General features: G+C 42.9%; 1 protein-coding gene across 1 annotated transcript in view; it reads right to left on the bottom strand.

The window, feature by feature from the left end:
• Window positions 1-16,607, bottom strand: part of FAM20A (FAM20A golgi associated secretory pathway pseudokinase) — a 62,194-nt gene that overhangs the window by 18,803 nt on the left and 26,784 nt on the right. The window lies entirely within an intron of this gene.

The following is a 16,607-nucleotide window of genomic DNA, read 5'->3' as shown; positions in this document are numbered from 1 at the left end:
GTGAAGAAGGCAGACTTCAGCTGGATACTAAAGAATGGGGGGTATTTGGCTTGAAGGGGACAGGGAGGGTACTTCCGCATTGGAGACCACATGAGCACTATGACAGGTAGGCAAGAAACTGGTGTACCTGGGGATGAGAGAGGCAGGTTGAATAAATGGACTGTGGAATGAGAAGACGGAGGCCTCCAGACTGGAAGGGAAGGCAAATTCGTATGACGTCATCTGGCTGGGAAAAGTTGACTGTGAGAGATAGGTGGGATTACAGGGGCAGGGTTTTGCAGTTCCTATATATCCCTATTTCTCAAATGTGATAGTAAACCTCTGGCATCCGGGGCGGGGTGAAAAACAAAACAAAACAAACGTGGCAGATCTGGGAGTGTCAAATTTTCTCATTGGTCAAGAGTTTCAAAAATTACCGCTTTGGGAGGCTGAAGCAGATCACCTTAGGGTCAGGAGTTTGAGAGAGACCAGCCTGGAAAACATGGCAAAGCCCTGTCTCTACTAAAAATACAAAAATCAGCCTGGCATGGTGGCGCACTCCTGGAATCCCAGCGACTTGAGAAGCTGAGGCAGGAGAATCACTTGAACTTGGGAGGTGGAGGTTGCAGTGAGCTGAGATTTTGCCTCTGCACTCCAGCCTGGGCGACAGAGTGAGGCTCTGACTCAATAAAACAAAAATTACTTTTCATCAGAATAAAAATAGACGTATGATGGGGAAGGAAACAAAACACACCACAGGGATTTGATTCCACTTGTGATCTTAGTGATTGCAGTGGAATGAATGTTTATGTTCCCTTCAAATTCATATGTTGAAATTTTAACTTCCAAGGTGATGGTATTAGAGTTGGGGCCCCTGGGGAGTGAATTAGGTTATGAGGGGTAGCCCTCATAAATGGGATTAGTGCCCTCATAAAAGAGACCTCAGAGAAATCCCTTATCCCTTCTGCCATGTCAGATTATAGCAAGAAGATGGCATCTGTGAACTAGCAAGAGGGGCCTCACCAGAAATGGAATCTGCCAGCACCCTGATATTGGACTCCTCAGCCTCCAGAACTGTGAGACATTTCTGTTGTTTACAAGTCACCCAGCTTATAGTATTGATTATGGTACCCCAAACGGACTAAGGTGGTTTTGCTTCACCATTTCTCTCCCACTTTTTATACCCAGAATGAAGTGTACTATCCCAAGACATAATTGCCCAGTGCAGGGGAGAATAGGGTAATCACCACCCCCTTCATGGTGTTTCCTTGTAAGAATGTAAACCAATCGTATTTTCTTAGAGACATGTGACATGATTTCTTTGGGAAATCGTGTCACATGTCTCTAAGAAAATACAATTTTATGGTAAGCAGGATTCTAAAATTGGCCTCTAAGATTCCATGCCCTCATTTCCAGAACCTGTGACTATAAAAAGCTCACACTCCATGACTATGCTGTGTTCATGGCAAAGCTGAATGTAGGGAGGTTGTCAAGGTGTGCCTGATTGAATCACATGAGTCCTGGAAAGTAAAGGATTTTTTCTGGCTGTTATCAGAAGTCCAAAAGATCCAGAGCATCAGAAGGATTTGATATACTGCTGCTGGCTTTGAAGATGGAGAGGGTCAAGTGGAAGGACCAGAGAGCTGCCATGAGTATCTGAGAATGCTTCCTGGCTGGAGCCAGCAAGGAAATGGGGGCAAGGAACTGAATTCTACCGACAATGAGAATGAGCTTGTAGGAGGACCCCTGAGCTGCTGATGAGAATGCAGCCAACCAACACCTTGATTTTAGTCTTGTGAGATCCTAGCAGAAAATGAGTCATACCATCTGATATGGTTTGGATGTTTGTCCCCTCCAAATCTCATGTTGAAATGTGGTTCCTCATTGTTGAAGGCAGGGCCTGGTGGGAGGTAATTGTAACAGAGGTGTGGGTCCCCATGAATGGCTTAGCACCACCTCCTAGGTGATGAGTGAGGTCTTGCTCAGACTTCCTGTAAGATCTGGGTGTTTAAAAGTATACGGCCCCTCCCGGCTCACTCTCTTATGCTCCTGCTCTGCCATGTGATGTGCCTGTTCTGTATCACCTTCTGCCATCAGTAAGTTTTTTGAGGCTCTCACCAGAAGCAGCATGCTTCCTGTACAACCTGCAGAACCATAAACCAATTAAATTTTTTTTAAAACAAATTACCCAGCTTCAGGTATTTCTTTTTCTTTCTTTCTCTCTTTTGAAACAGAGTTTTGTTCTTGTTGCCCAGGCTGGAGTGCAATAGCGAAATCTCGGCTCACTGCAACTTCTACCTCCCAGGTTCAAGTGGTTCTCCTGCGTCAGACTCCTGAGGAGCTGAGATTACAGGTGCATACCACCACGTCCAGCTAATTTTGTATTTTTAGTAGAGATGGGGTTTTACCATGTTGGTCAGGCTGGTCTTGAACTCCTGACCTCAGGTGATCTACCCACCTTTGGCCTCCCAAAGTGCTGGGAATATAGGCGTGAGCCACGGCACCTGGCCAGTTACTTCTTCATAACAACACAAAAATGGCCTGAAACATCATCCCAGACTTCTGACCTATACGACAAATGGGGTGTTGTCCTAAGTGTCTAAGTTTTTGGTAATTTGTACTCAGAAGCAAAAAACGAATATATATTTTGTTTAGAGAGGCTCAAAAGCTAAATGCTTTTATTTTAAGCATATGCTTTTATTTCTTTTAAAAATAACCCAAAGTAGTATTTTTTCTTAGATCTAGAAACATTCATACAAGTGCTTTTGTTTGTTTTTGTTTTAGAGATGGGGATCTTGCTCTGTCATTCAGGCTGGAGTGTAGTGGCACAATCACAGCTCATGGCAGCCTTGAGCTCCTGGTTTCGAGCGAGCAATTCTCCTGCCTCAGCCTCCCAAGTAGTTAGGACTACAGGCATGCACCACAAAGCCCAGCTAATTAAAAAAAATTTTTTTTTGAAGAGTCAGAGTCTTGTTTTGTTGCCCAGGCTGGTCTTGAACCCCTGGCCTCAAGCAATTCTCCCACATCAGCCTCCCAAATTCTTAAGATTATATGTGTGAGCCACTGCCCCTGGCCCCCAAGTAAAGTTTTAGATTTTCATTTTGTCATTAAAGTGGTTAATCAGCTTTCAGATGGGACATACATTTCTGAGTTCTCCACGGTCACTTAACAAAACTGATAACAGGCTGCAGAACTATCATGGCAAGTGGGTCCACAGACTTAAATACCTAGAGAAACAGGCAGACAGTATAGATGAGTGAAGAATGTAGGCAGAAGGCAATAAGGAGGGGTGGGGAGTGTGGCAAGCTAGAGAGCACACTCTCCATGGAAAGAGGAGCAGTTGCTACTAAGTTTCAGCTGATTGTAGACTTGTTCTGACATTGTTTATTCATCCATTCATTCATTTATCAACTATTTGTTGAGATACTAGATAATGATTTATATTTTGGAGCTGGGGCTGTGTACAAATCCACAATGTTTCTGTTCTCATGAAACTTATAATTTCCAGGGAAATAATTTATTCTGAGTTTGCAAGAGAAGCAGAATCCAGACTTTGATCAGGATTTGGATTCTTCTAAGTGTTGACTCAAGAATGAAGCATTGAGCTACCGTTTAACCCAGCAGTCCCACTACTGGGCATATACCCAAAGGAAAATAAACCATTCTACCAAAAGGACACATGCACCTGTGTTTTCGTCGCAGCACTATTCACAATAGCAAAGGCGTGGAGTCAACCTAGGTGCTCATCCACAATGGACTGGATAAAGAAAATGTGGGACATATACACCATTTTACGTGGCCATAAAAATAATGAAATCATGTCCTTTGCAGGGACACGCGTGCAGCTGGAAACCATTATCCTAAGTGAACTAATGCAGAAACAGAAAACCAAACGTTGCATGGTCTCACAAGTGGGAGCTAACCATTGGGTAAACATAGGCACAAACGGGAACGTCAGACACTGAAAATTATTAGAGGAGGAAGGGAGGTTGGGGGTGGATTGAAAAAAACTGCCTATTGGGTGCTATGCTCACTATCTGGGTGACAGAGTCATTCATACACCTTGGCATCACATGGCATACCTTTGCACCAGTCTGCATGTGTACCCCTGATTCTAAAATAGAAGTTCAGGAAAAAGTTTTGATACAAAATAAAAAATATCCTGTGTGGGCCAAACAACAACAACAACAACAACAACCACAACAACAGCAGCAGCAATTCGCAGCCAGTTTGTGTTCTCTGCCCTGTGCTGTTAACACAAATGTAGAAGCGAGCTGGTCAATGTGAGGCAATGTTAAGTACCCGCGGCACACATATAACTCTGGGGATGTATATGAATAGAGGAGACAAGGCAAAGTGAAGGAACACATTATTATTATTATTATTATTATTATTACTTGAGACAAGTTCTTGCTCTGTTGCCCGGGCTGGGGTGCAGTGGCACCATCACAGATCACTGTAGCCTTAACCTCCTGGGCTCAAGCAATCCTCCCACCTCAGTCTCCTGAGTAGCTGGGACTAAAGGCATGTATCCTTATGCCTGGTTAATTTTTTAATTTTTTTTGTAGGCAGGGGTCTCCATATGTTGCCCAGGCTGATCTTGAACTCCTAGACTCAATTGATGTTCCTGTTTTGGCCTTACAAAACAGTGCTGGGATTATAGGCATGAACCGCTGCACCCAGCTAAAACACCCTATTATTTTAAGACTTTGGTCTCCAAGAGCAGTAGAAAGATGGCTGGGACTTCTGTCCCAAGACAGAAAGCCCTCGGCCGGCCTTCCAGCTTGGGGTGGAGGAAGGGGACTGGAGCTTATTCCTCCCCTAAAGGTCATCAGCAGGCTCAGGAGTCCAGCGACCACCGCCCCATCCCACTCCCTCAAAACAAAGGAGCAATTTATACTGTTGGTATAATTATCCAAAGCGACAAATGTTCAAGCCTCTTCAGACCTAGTATTTGATGAAAACCAAGGGAAAGGCAAATTGTTGACCGAGTCTGTATGTCTCCAGCCAGCTTTCCCTTACTTTACTAACGTTTATTTTTATTTTAAAATCTTAATCCAACCAGGCTCTGGTTCCCAAGGCTACTTAAAGCTAAAGCTATGTAACTGCTAAACTCTCCTGGGAGTCTTCTGAAAAGGGCAATAAGTCCTCCGCTATGTTAGTCACCCTGATCTAGAGCAGCACAGAAGATGAGTTAGGAGAAAGAAAGAATTGTTCAGCACAAAGTCTTAATGGTTGTTGCTTTTGTCAATAAAAATAAAACCTTAGTTACAAATCACAGATCTTCAGGGGAGTGGTAGGAATCACTTTGCTCCTGACTCTGCAATACTGGAATTTTCCTTGGAAATAGTTTCCTAAAAAGAACAGTATTTCCTTAGGAAGAAAGAGCATTTTAGAACGTTTAATTTTACTTATTTTTAAGTAGCAAACGCATTTACATGGCTCAACATTTTAAATGTCAAAACTTTTCCTTCCATCCTGTCCGCCAGTTAACCCGCCTTGCCCCTCCAGAAGCTACTAATGTTGCTGGTGTTTTTCCCATTGTTTTTTTCCACAATTATTTTTATAGGTACGATAATATAAAATCTGTGCTGTCCTGAAACTTGCTTTATTTTCCTGTCAATAGATTCTGGTGATTTTTCCAATTCAGGACACAGAAAGCTCCTCATTCTCTATTAAGGTTACACAGTATTCCACCGTATGGAAATCACATAATTAACCTGCTGCGGTCTGAATGTTTGCATTACATGGTGAAACCTAATCCCCATTATGATAGTATTAGGACGTGGGGCCTTTGGGAGGTGACTGGGTCATGAGGGCAGAGCCTTCATGGGTGGGATTAGTGCCCTCATAAAAGATCCTGGAATGCTATCTCATCTTTCTCACCGTGTGAAGAGAGAAGGCTTCATCTATGAGCCAGAAAGCAGGTCCTCACACTGGACACTGAATCTGCTGGTGCTTTAATCTTGGACTTCCCAGCCTCTAGAACTGCAAGAAATAAATTTCTGTTGTTTATAAGCGACCCAGTTTATGTTATTTTGTCACAGCAGTCTGACTAGATGAAGACATAAGCTACTAGCAAACGTCTAGGTTGTCTGTAATGTTTTGTTATGCTGAGCAATGCTGGGACATTTAACCTGTAAATATGATGTTCCCCATGTGTGAGAGCGTATCTGTATGATAAATTCCTAGAAGTGTTATTGATGGGTCACAGGGTAGGTGCATTTATAATTGTTACTGATATTGCCAAAGTACCCTCTGCCAAGGTAAGATATGGCCAACCCCTCGCCCTCAGCATTGTATGAGGCTGTATTCGTGAAGCTTTGCCAACAGTGTAGCTATACTTCTTGATCCTTGTCAATCTAATGGGTGAAAAATGGTATCATAGTGTATTTTGAATTTGCATCTCTATCTTGTTATGAGGGAAGTAGAACATTTTTTCATCTGTTCAAGAGTCATTTGCATTGCATTTGCCTATGTTTGTACTCAGTTGTCTTTTTCCTATTGATTTTACACACTCAGAAAATTACACTTTTTCTGATGTAATTGACATTTTTCTCCCAGTTTGTTGTCAATCTTTTGACTTCATTTATGGTGATTTTTTCAAATGCAAAAATGTTGATTTTTTATAAGGTTGAAATGACCAACCGACTTATTCACGCCTTCAACTTCTGTGCAATTCCTCAGCCAGTCTCACTTTGAAATTACAAGAATAAGAAAACAAATCAAAGCATGGTTTCCTCTAGTATTTTGTGGTTTCATTTTTATTCCATTTAAACATCTGAGAGGTCTAGAATTTATTTAGATAAAAAGTGTTAGGCATGGGTTCATCTTTTTCTGCCCTCCAAGATGATTAGCTAGTTCTCTAACCATCATTTATTAAACAAATTCATTTTTTAATTTCACTGATTTGAAATGTCATCTTTATCACACAAAACATTTCCATTTATATTTGGGTCTATTTCTGGAAGCTCCATTCTGTTTCGTGTTCTGTCTGGCCATATTCCAAGGCAATGCTGTTGAACTTTTTAAACTTTATAAAACACTTTAACAGCTGGTGGGAGCAATCACCACCCTTTTGATTGCTTTTTTTTTTTAGATGAAGTCTTGCTCTGTTACCAGGCTGGAATGCAGTGGTGCAATCTCAGCTCACTGCAACGTCCACCTCCCGGGTTCAAAAGATTCCCCTGCCTCAGCCTCCCAAGTAGCTGGGTCTATAGGCGCATGCCACCACACCCAGCTAATTTTTTGTAGTTTAGTAGAGATGGGGTTTTACCATGTTGACCAGGCTGGTCTTGAACTCCTGACCTTGTGACCCACCTGCCTCGGTCTCCCAAAGTGCTGGGATTACAGGTGTGAGCCACCAGGCCCAGCCTGCTCTCTCTCTCTCTCTCTCTTTTTTTAAAGAGTTTTCAATTATAAAAACCTTTCAACATGGAAACCTTAAAAAGTTTTAAACAGGCTTATCAAGTAGTGTTATTATAATGCCTTCTTGAATTATTGATGAGAATGTAGTTGGTGCATTGCTCTAGAGGGTAATTTCCCAGTGCATTTCTTTTTTTCTCCTCTCCCCTCCCTTCCCCTCCCCTTTCCTCTCCTCTCTTCTCCTTTTCTTTCCTTTTTTTTTTCTTCTTTTTTTTTGTGGACAGAGTCTCACTCTGTTGTCCAGGCTAAAGTGCAGTAGTGCCATCTCGACTCGCTGCAACCTCCACCTCCTGGGTTCAAGTGATTGTCCTACCTCAGCCTCTTGAGTAGCTGGGATTACAGGTACGTGCCACCACACCTGGGTAATTTCTGTATTTTTAGTAGAGATGGGGTTTCGCCATGTTGGCCAGGCTGATCTCGAACTCCTGACCTGAGGTGATCCACCCACCTCGGCCTCCCAAAGTGCTGGGATTACAGGCATGAGCCACCGTGCCCGGCACTCAGTACATTTTAAAACATATAATGAGTTTACGCTTTGACTTAGCAATTTTACTTCAGCAACTTATGCTGTAGAATGATTTACACAACTGCAAGAAAATATGTTCAAAGATATTCACTAAAGTATTGTTTGTAACTGTAAAAATTGGAGAAAATAGAAATATCTAGGACAGGGGCATTTAAGAGATATGTCTGTATGTACTGACGTAGAAGGCTGCCTAACTTTAGAACAGTTGTAGAGTGGGTCTTTTTCTTTTTGCTAAAAATATCATCTACAGGTGCTTATATAGACACAGACACATCTAGTGTGCATGAAAAGAACACATACTAAACTCAACGATGGTGCGCCTCGTGGGTATTGATGAGTGGCTTCGTTTTTGGTTTATATATTTTTGTAATTGTGCAATTAAACAAATTACACTAAAAGTTGTTTTTACATACCTCTTTCAAAGGTATCATTCCTCTCTGTGTCTGCCCATCTAGCATCCTTTTCCATCCCCCATCCCCCTTTCTTTAAAGAATTGCATCTTCTCATTTGAACTGCGTTTCCCAGATCTGGCCAAAAAAAAAAAAAAAAAAATTCCCCTTTTACTTGCGTGATCTGTGACGCACAATTTCAGATCACTATACCCCATCTCTTTGAGTCCCTGTGGTTAATTCAGGCATGTGCAAATGACCCAATCTCTTTCAGTCTGAGGATTCTTAAAGATTTTTCAAGGGCTAGCAGAGAAGAACTGTCCTCTTTTTCTGGGATTCTCAGCCATGAGAAGACTGTACATGAAGAGCTGCCAGTGACCAGAAAGCCTGCCAGGTATTGCCACCACTGAGGAAAACAGTAAAGTTACAGAGGGTTACAGAGGGCAAGAGGCTGCTCAATGGCATCGTTTGAGTACCTGGATGCAGTCATCCTTCTTGGACTTAGTTATCTGAACAGAATGGATCCCTTTCCTCCAGCTAGCTAGGATCAGGTTTTTAAGTCGCCCTGTGAAAGATGCAAACAGACAGGCGCAGTGGCTCACGCCTGTAATCCCAGCACTTTGGGAGGCTGAGGTGGCCAGATCACTTGAGGTCAGGAATTTGAGACCAGCCTGGCCAACATGGTGAAACCTCGTCTCTACTAAACATACAAAAATTAGCCAGGCCTGGTGGTGGGTGCCTGTAATCCCAGCTACACAGGAGGCTGAGGCAGGAGAATCACTTGAACCTGGAAGGTGGAGGTTACAGTGAGCCAAGATCGTGCCACTGTACTCTAGCTTGGGCAACAAGAGTGAGACTCAGTCTCAAACAAATAAAAGAAAGATGCAAACCCCCTCCTGATGTGTCACACACTTGCACTGGCTCTGGGAGATGGTTATCAACTCCCACTTTTCACAGCCCACACCCTGGAAGGACAGACCTCATCTGCTCCATGATGTCCATGTGAGACTCTGAAATTTGTTCCCCATGTCCACAGTTATTAGGGACTTTTTTTTTCTTAAACAAACAAAACCACTTCCCTAAGATGATCTTATAGGTGAGTCAACGTGATAGGTATCTTTCTCGATAACCTTCATTATCACCCAGTGCCCTTGTTTCATCTGCACACTAATTTAGAGCTACTGTTGTTTTTTAAACCTCTCTGAATCTTCCTAAATCTCTTCCATGGGATGCTTCCAAGATTTCAGTCCATTTCAATATCAGTCTTCATCCACAGAAGTCCTTCAAGGACCATCTCAAATGTCGCTATCTATTAGCATTAACCTTTCTTTGACTCTCCCAAATAAAGGATAAATAGCACAAAGGCCGAACATAAGGCTGTTTTAGTGTCACTGGCTTTTGGTGACAATGATGACAATGACATAGTTTGATCCCCGCTGTAATGAGGTGAGAGTGTCATAGAAATGCACAGCAAGTTGAACAAGAACTGATCAGTAGTGTGATAACAGAAATGGATGCAGAGTTTGTGTCACAAGGACCTGGTTCTGCCTCTTACCAGTCAATGCTAGTGTTGTTGCTATGAACACAATGTCTTATGTGCTCCTGCAGCCCCTCCACGAGATACATATTCTTATCCACAATTTGCAAATGAGAAGACTGAAGATAAGATACAGGCTTAGAAAGTAGTTGAAGCCTTCTGAGCTTCAGTTTACCTGTTGCAGAAAGTGGGGAATGCTGATACTGCCTCCTTGCATGCCACCAGAATTAAGTGCAGTAATATTCAACCATTGAGTAGGCATCCAAGAATCGTGGCTATATGTAAGTATGATTTACCAATTATAAAGATGAGAGACCAGGTAGATGATGATTTGTTTTCAAAAACACTGTTCTACTGGGTAACCAGAAACAACCGTTTTGCAAACCACCGCAAAATCCCTTGGAACATCCCATAAGCTAGGGAATGGCATCTACGTCACACTTGCATTAGACACCACCATCATTTGCATGCCTTGGCATGTGTGTGAGACTGCAGATCATCCAAAGGACCTTGGAATCCTGCTGTAGCTTTTCTGCGGTCTGTTGGTGTGCAGACTAAGCAATAGGCAGGTTGTCAAGGCATTAGAGGGAGAGTCAAGGCAGGTCTGGGCTTGGGCCTTAGGAGGTAGCTGTCTGCAGGCATGGGGAAGGCAGGAAGCCTGGAAATGGAGCTTAGGTGGCCTAAGTGGGAGCCTGGAGTCCGTTTGCTTCCTGGGATATGGGAGCCGAGGGCGAAAGGAGGGTGCCAATCTGCACCCGGTTTTCTTCTGGGACCCTGAGGGCAGAGTCACTGAGGTGCTATGAGTACTCCAGGCAGGGAGGGGAGATGGCTGTGACTCAGAGGGTTCAGGGAGGATTTGGAAGGTTCTTAGAAGCCTGGGCAGCCCCCTATGCTCCTAGTCATTAACCACATGGCTTCAGGTCTGAAAATCTTCCTCAGTGCCTAAATTTCCTTGTACTGAAGAAATAGAAGGAATAGGATTGGATCCCTACCTCCAACTTAGTTTTAGGGCATAGGTTTATGGCTGTTATATTTAACAGTTCTTTGTGGATTGAGGTCAGGCCCCTTTGGAATAATTTTGATACCAGACCATGCAAATATAGACACAGCAATTCTCTCTAATGGGTGTTACAGCAGAGAAGTGGGACAGTAGAAACTACCATTCCCCCCTCCGCCCCCACCCAACTACAGAGCTAGATGTTCATTCCTAAGGTCTCCTAGCTACAAAGCACAGACATCTTTGGTTCCTTTCTCTTCCCAGTCATTTCTAAATCCTGGCTTTTAACCTCCATTACCCTTTGTTTGTTTGTTTATTGAGATGGAGTCTTGCTCTGTCACCTAGGCTGGAGTGCAGTGGCCCAGTCTTGGCTCACTGCAACCTCTGCTTCCCAGGTTCAAGCAATTCTCCTGCATCAGTCTCCCAAATAGCTGGGATTACAGGTGTGTGCCACCATGCATGGCTAATTTTTGTGTTTTTAGTTGAGATTGGGTTTCACCATGTTGCCCAGGCTGGTTTTGAACTCCTACCTCAAGTGATCTGCCTGCCTCAGCCTCCCAAAGTGCCAACCATTACCTCTTAATTTTTCCTTTTTTTTTTCTGTTGCCTGTGCCTTAACTCAACCCTCTTATCTGGGTCCTGGGATAGCCTCTTTACTGATATGCACGACCTCAGTCTTCTTCCCTTCTCCACTCCAGGCCTCCATCACTGCCAAATTCACTGTCCGGGGCCCAGCTTCAAGCACTTATCTCCCTCCTACAAAATCCTTCAGGAGGTCCTCGTTGTCCATGAACTCTCATCCTACTTTAGCATTTCTCCAAATTTTTTACTTTTTAAAATCTTCTTCCCCACCCATTGCCCTCCTACCTAAGTTCTATGTTTAGTGTTCCTGTATTTTCCTCCCACCTCATGCTGTTCCATCACCTTGGAATGCCTTCTTCTTCATTTTCATCTCCAGAAATCCCTCCCAGCCAAACTCCCATGGAACTTCCTTTTCTAGTCCTACAACCAGATGTGAGCTTTCTCTCTCACTCCCTCAAATTTTCATCCAACTCCAGTTTCCCTCCCTCCCTCTCTCCCTCCCTCTCTCTCTCTCTCTGTCTCTGTCTCTCTCTCTCTGTCTTTCTCTCTTTCTTTCTTTCTCCTTTGAGGTGGAGTTTTGCTCTTGTTGCCCAGGCTGGAGTGCAATGGCTTGATCTTGGCTCACCGCAAACTTCGCCTCCTGGGTTCAAGGGATTCTCCTGCTTTGGCCTCCCAAGTAGCTGGGATTACAGGCATGCACCACCACATCTGGCTAATTTTGTATTTTTAGTAGAGATGTGGTTTCTCCATGTTGGTCAGGCTGGTGTCAAACTCCTGACCTCAAGTGATCCACCCATCTCGGCCTCCTACATTGCTGGGATTACAGGCATGAGCCACCAAACCCAGCCAACTCCAATTTCTTTTATTGCTCTTGCCATATTTTGAGTAATAATGATTTGGGCACATTTCTCACTTCTTCTGAGGGTGGGCAGAGACAATGTCTTACTCAACTTTGTGCCCCTTCCAAAACTTAGGACAGTACCTTGTGCACAGAAAGTACTTAATGTAAAAAAAAGTAGGAAGCTCTCCACTAGTACTGACATATGCAGCTACTATGACCTGAGTATATTTTTGGTATTAGTGGGCTGCAAAATATTTTAGGGATTTGATGGTTTATAATCCAAGACAAATCTGGTCTTTCTCAGAGCATTTCACTCCAAGTTGTGTACAAAGAAAGCTTTCTAAATAAAGGAACTCCCCAGGAATTAGGCAATGGTACAGCAGGGTCAAAGAGGGAAAATAGCAAAAGGGTTAGTCACGATTAGACACTTTGAGTTTGAACATCACTAGATCGTTCAGAACTAAGGGTTGGCATAGGTATACAATATCTCTCTCTCTTTTTTTAGTTGCATTGGGACAAACTAACTCCCAAATAATTTAATGAAAATAATTTTGATTGCTCTGGAAAAAACACGGTTCTTTTGATGGGTAGTTTTAAATGCTGGCTCTGCAGGAGAAAATAAAAGCTTTCAGTGTCTTCAGACATAAAAATAAATGGTCAACATAAAAGACGTTTTTTTGATCTTTCAAATTTTAAGAAACTTTCCTGGATTTACATCTACATCTTTGGCCACTTCATCTGTGTCGCTTCTTCAGTCTTCCTTGATCCACCATGAAATACTAGAATTCTGAAGTTTCTATTCTGGCTCTTTTTCTTTCTCCCTCTAGCCTTGCTTTGGACATGATTGTATCCACCTCCCTAGCTTCAATGATCACTTGTGTGCAAAGGACTCATAATTTTTTTCTTGGTCTTTCAGCTACAGACTCATAAATCCAGCTGCTCATATCTGTAATGGACAAGATAGCAAATATTTTAGCCTTGGTAGGCCATATGGTCTCTGTCTCAACTGCTCAACTCTGCTGTTATTGCAATGAAAGGAGCCTTAGGCAATCTACAAATGAACAAGCAAAGCTCTGTTCTAATGCTGCTTTTTTGCTTGTTTTTATGAAAGCAGGTGGTCATGGGCCACATTTGGTCTGTGGGTCACACTTTCACAAATTCTGCCTTAAAAGCATCTAAATTCAACATGCTTAAAACTAAACTCTTGATTGTCTCTCTAAGCCTAGGCCTCAGTTGTGACTTCTGTTGTGCCCCATGAAGGCCACCTGTCATAGGTCAGATTCTTCCTGAAGCTGGCCCTGGGCTTTGGGTTTAGGAGCAGGTGATTTATTATGAAGGTGCTCCCTGGAGAAACTGGTAAGAAAGTGAGGACATGGGGAGGAAGAAGCCAGACAAAGAAGTCCTAGTCTTGGTCTAATTCTTTGGGGAGCTCCTGGGCTTGTTATACCTCAAAGTCTGTCCTGCAGTGAAGCAAAGGAGCTGAGCCTTTCTACTCTGATGTGGTTTGGCTCTGGGTCTCCACCCAAATCTCATCCTGGATTGGAGGGACAGGTGGAGGTGATGATTCAATAGAGGGACAGGTGGAAATGATTGGATCATGGGGGAGGTTTCCCCCATGCTGTTCTCATGATAGTGATAGTGAGTGAATTCTCAAGAGAGCTGATGGTTTTAAAGTGTGGCACTTCCTTATACATGCACTCACTTCCTCCTGCTACCTTGCGAAGAAGGTGCCTGCTTCTCCTTCACTCTCCGCCATGATTGTAAGTTTCCTGAGGCTCCCCAGCCATGTGGAACTGTGAGTCAGTTAAACCTCTTTTCCATGCATTGCCCAGTCTTGGGTACTTCTTTATAGCAATGCAAAAACAGTCTAATACATACTGTTACTCTGGTCAGTCATTGGCAATGATTGTTTTTGGGGAAAGAGAAAATAGGGGGAGTGTCTGAGCTTACTGAGGCTGCCGTAACACATGACCACAAACTTGATCATTTAAAATAAAAAAAAACTTACTCTGTCACACTTATGGAGGCCAGAAGTCCAAAATAAAGGTATTTTCAGGACTTTATGTTTCTGAAGACTCTAGGGGAGTTTCACTCTCTAGGGGAGAATCCATTCCTTGTTTCTCTTAGCTTATGATGGTTCCAGGCATCCCTTGGCTTGTGGCTGCATCACTCTAATATCTGCCTCTGTGGTTACCTTGTTTATTCCTCTTCTCTTTATTCTCTCCTATGAGGATTCTTGTGCAGGTATTAACCCAGATAATCCAGGATTATCTCTTCATCTTAAGATCTTTAACTTAATCATATGTGCAAAGGTCCTTTTTCCATATAAGGTAACATTCAAGGCTTCCAGTGATTTGGCATGGATATCTTTTGGGTGGGGGTGGGAGCAGAGGCAGGGAGTTTCTAACAGAATAAAACTCTCAGGCACTTCTAGATCTTTATAAGGGTGAGGTCAGTGTCTTAGCCACTAGCCACAAAGCATACTGAAGCTACCTGCATCTGAGCCAGAATTCCAGGAATTATCCTTGAAATTTCTCTCTCTTTCCCCAAAATGTCCACTGTATCACCAAATTGTGTAGATGTTATCTCCTGTAATAGCTCTTGAATCTGTCCACCCCTCATCTCTGCCACCATCACAGTCTAAGTCACCTGGACTTTTCCAATAACCTCCTAACTGGAAGTTCCATTGAGACTCCCTTTGATCAGCAGTGCTAAGTATAACCAGAATGATTGCTTTTTCAAAATGCAAATCATAACCAGAATGATTGCTTTTTCAAAATGCAAATCTAATCCTTTAGCCTCCTGCTTAGAGGCACTCAACGTCTCTTTATTGATGTTAAATAAAAACAAGCTTTCTTAGTTCTGCACTTGCAAATGCAATAACTACTAGCCACATGTGACTAATTACATTTAAACTAATAAAAATTAAAGTCACACCAGCCAAACCTGCCACATTTTAATTGCTATGTAGCCACATCTAACTAGTGGCTACCCTTTTGCACAGCACAGATGATAGAACATTTTCATCATTGTGCAAAGTTCTATTGGACTCACTGGTCTAGGTCGGTGTTCTTCTATCCCAGCTACACAGGCAATGATCTATCTACCAAGGATGCTTGTAACAGGCTGTTTCCTTGGCCTGGGGCACTCTTTCCCTCTCTTTGCCTCCTTACATCCTTTTCATTCATCTACCAGTTCAGGTCTTCATTCCTTGGAAGTCTGCACTGGCCTCTAGACAGGTCCCATGTCTCTGTTTCTGTGTTTCATTGCACAGTGTCTCTCTCCTTTATCCATGCTGCACTTACAGTTTCACATCTGCTTGTGTTCATCCACCCCAGACACCACAAAGGTAGAGTCTATTTGTGTTTTTGCTTAACCCTTGAATCTTTAGCATTTGAATCCTTAGCATCCTGAGCATGTAACAGATCATATATATATACATATATATATGTCTTTATATAGAGAGACTGAGTCTAATTTTGTCACTCAGGCTGGAGTGCAGTGGTGTGACCTCAGCTCACTGCAACCTCTACCTCCCAGGTTTAAGTGATTCTCCTGCCTCAACCTCCTGAGTAGCTGGGATTACAGGTGCTTGCCACCATGCCTAGCTAATTTTTGTATTTTTAGTAGAGACAAGGCTTCACCATGTTTGTCGGCTGGTCTTGAACTCCCTGACCTCAAATGATCTACCTACCTCTACCTCCCAAAGTGCTGGGAATACAGGCATGAGCCACCGCACCTGGTCAACAGATACTCAATAAATATCTGTTGGATTAATTAACGGGCTCCTTATCTCACACCTAGTGGATGACAGCTTTAGGAGAACTATCTTCTGTATTTTTCTGGAAAGACAGCTAATGGGAACCACAAGCTTACTGAAGCCCAGTATAAGAGAAATTGATTTGCATGCTCTCTGGATATAATATGTTTGCTATAATTTTAAAATTTCCAGAAATCCTATTTCCCATTTTTCTTTCTTTCCAACTGTGTCATCTCTTAAATTTTCCGGCTTTCCTGAGTCAGGATGAACTGAAATGATAACGAGAAATAACTTCTGTCCTTTCTGCTGAAATAACTAGTCTTCCTTTGGCATCTGGCCACACATTCTCCTCCAAAAGCAGTGATGCCAAGTCCTCTCAAGTATAGCTATTTAAATTGCATGCCACGGAATTTATATTTTGCTAAATTCACTGGTTACCAAGCTGTTATGAGAAATGGCACTCTTTCTGTTTTGAGAGCTCATACTGAGGTCTCCTGGGGAGGAATTTGGTGATAATCCATTAAGTATTTTGTAATTATTTGAACCCTTGCACATTTCCTGGAGCTGTTCA

Source organism: Sapajus apella, unplaced genomic scaffold, assembly GCF_009761245.1.
Source record: "Sapajus apella isolate SASKATOON/1434 unplaced genomic scaffold, GSC_monkey_1.0 scaffold48, whole genome shotgun sequence".
Lineage (NCBI taxonomy): Eukaryota > Metazoa > Chordata > Mammalia > Primates > Cebidae > Sapajus > Sapajus apella.
This window is presented reverse-complemented; position numbering and strand designations above follow the sequence as displayed.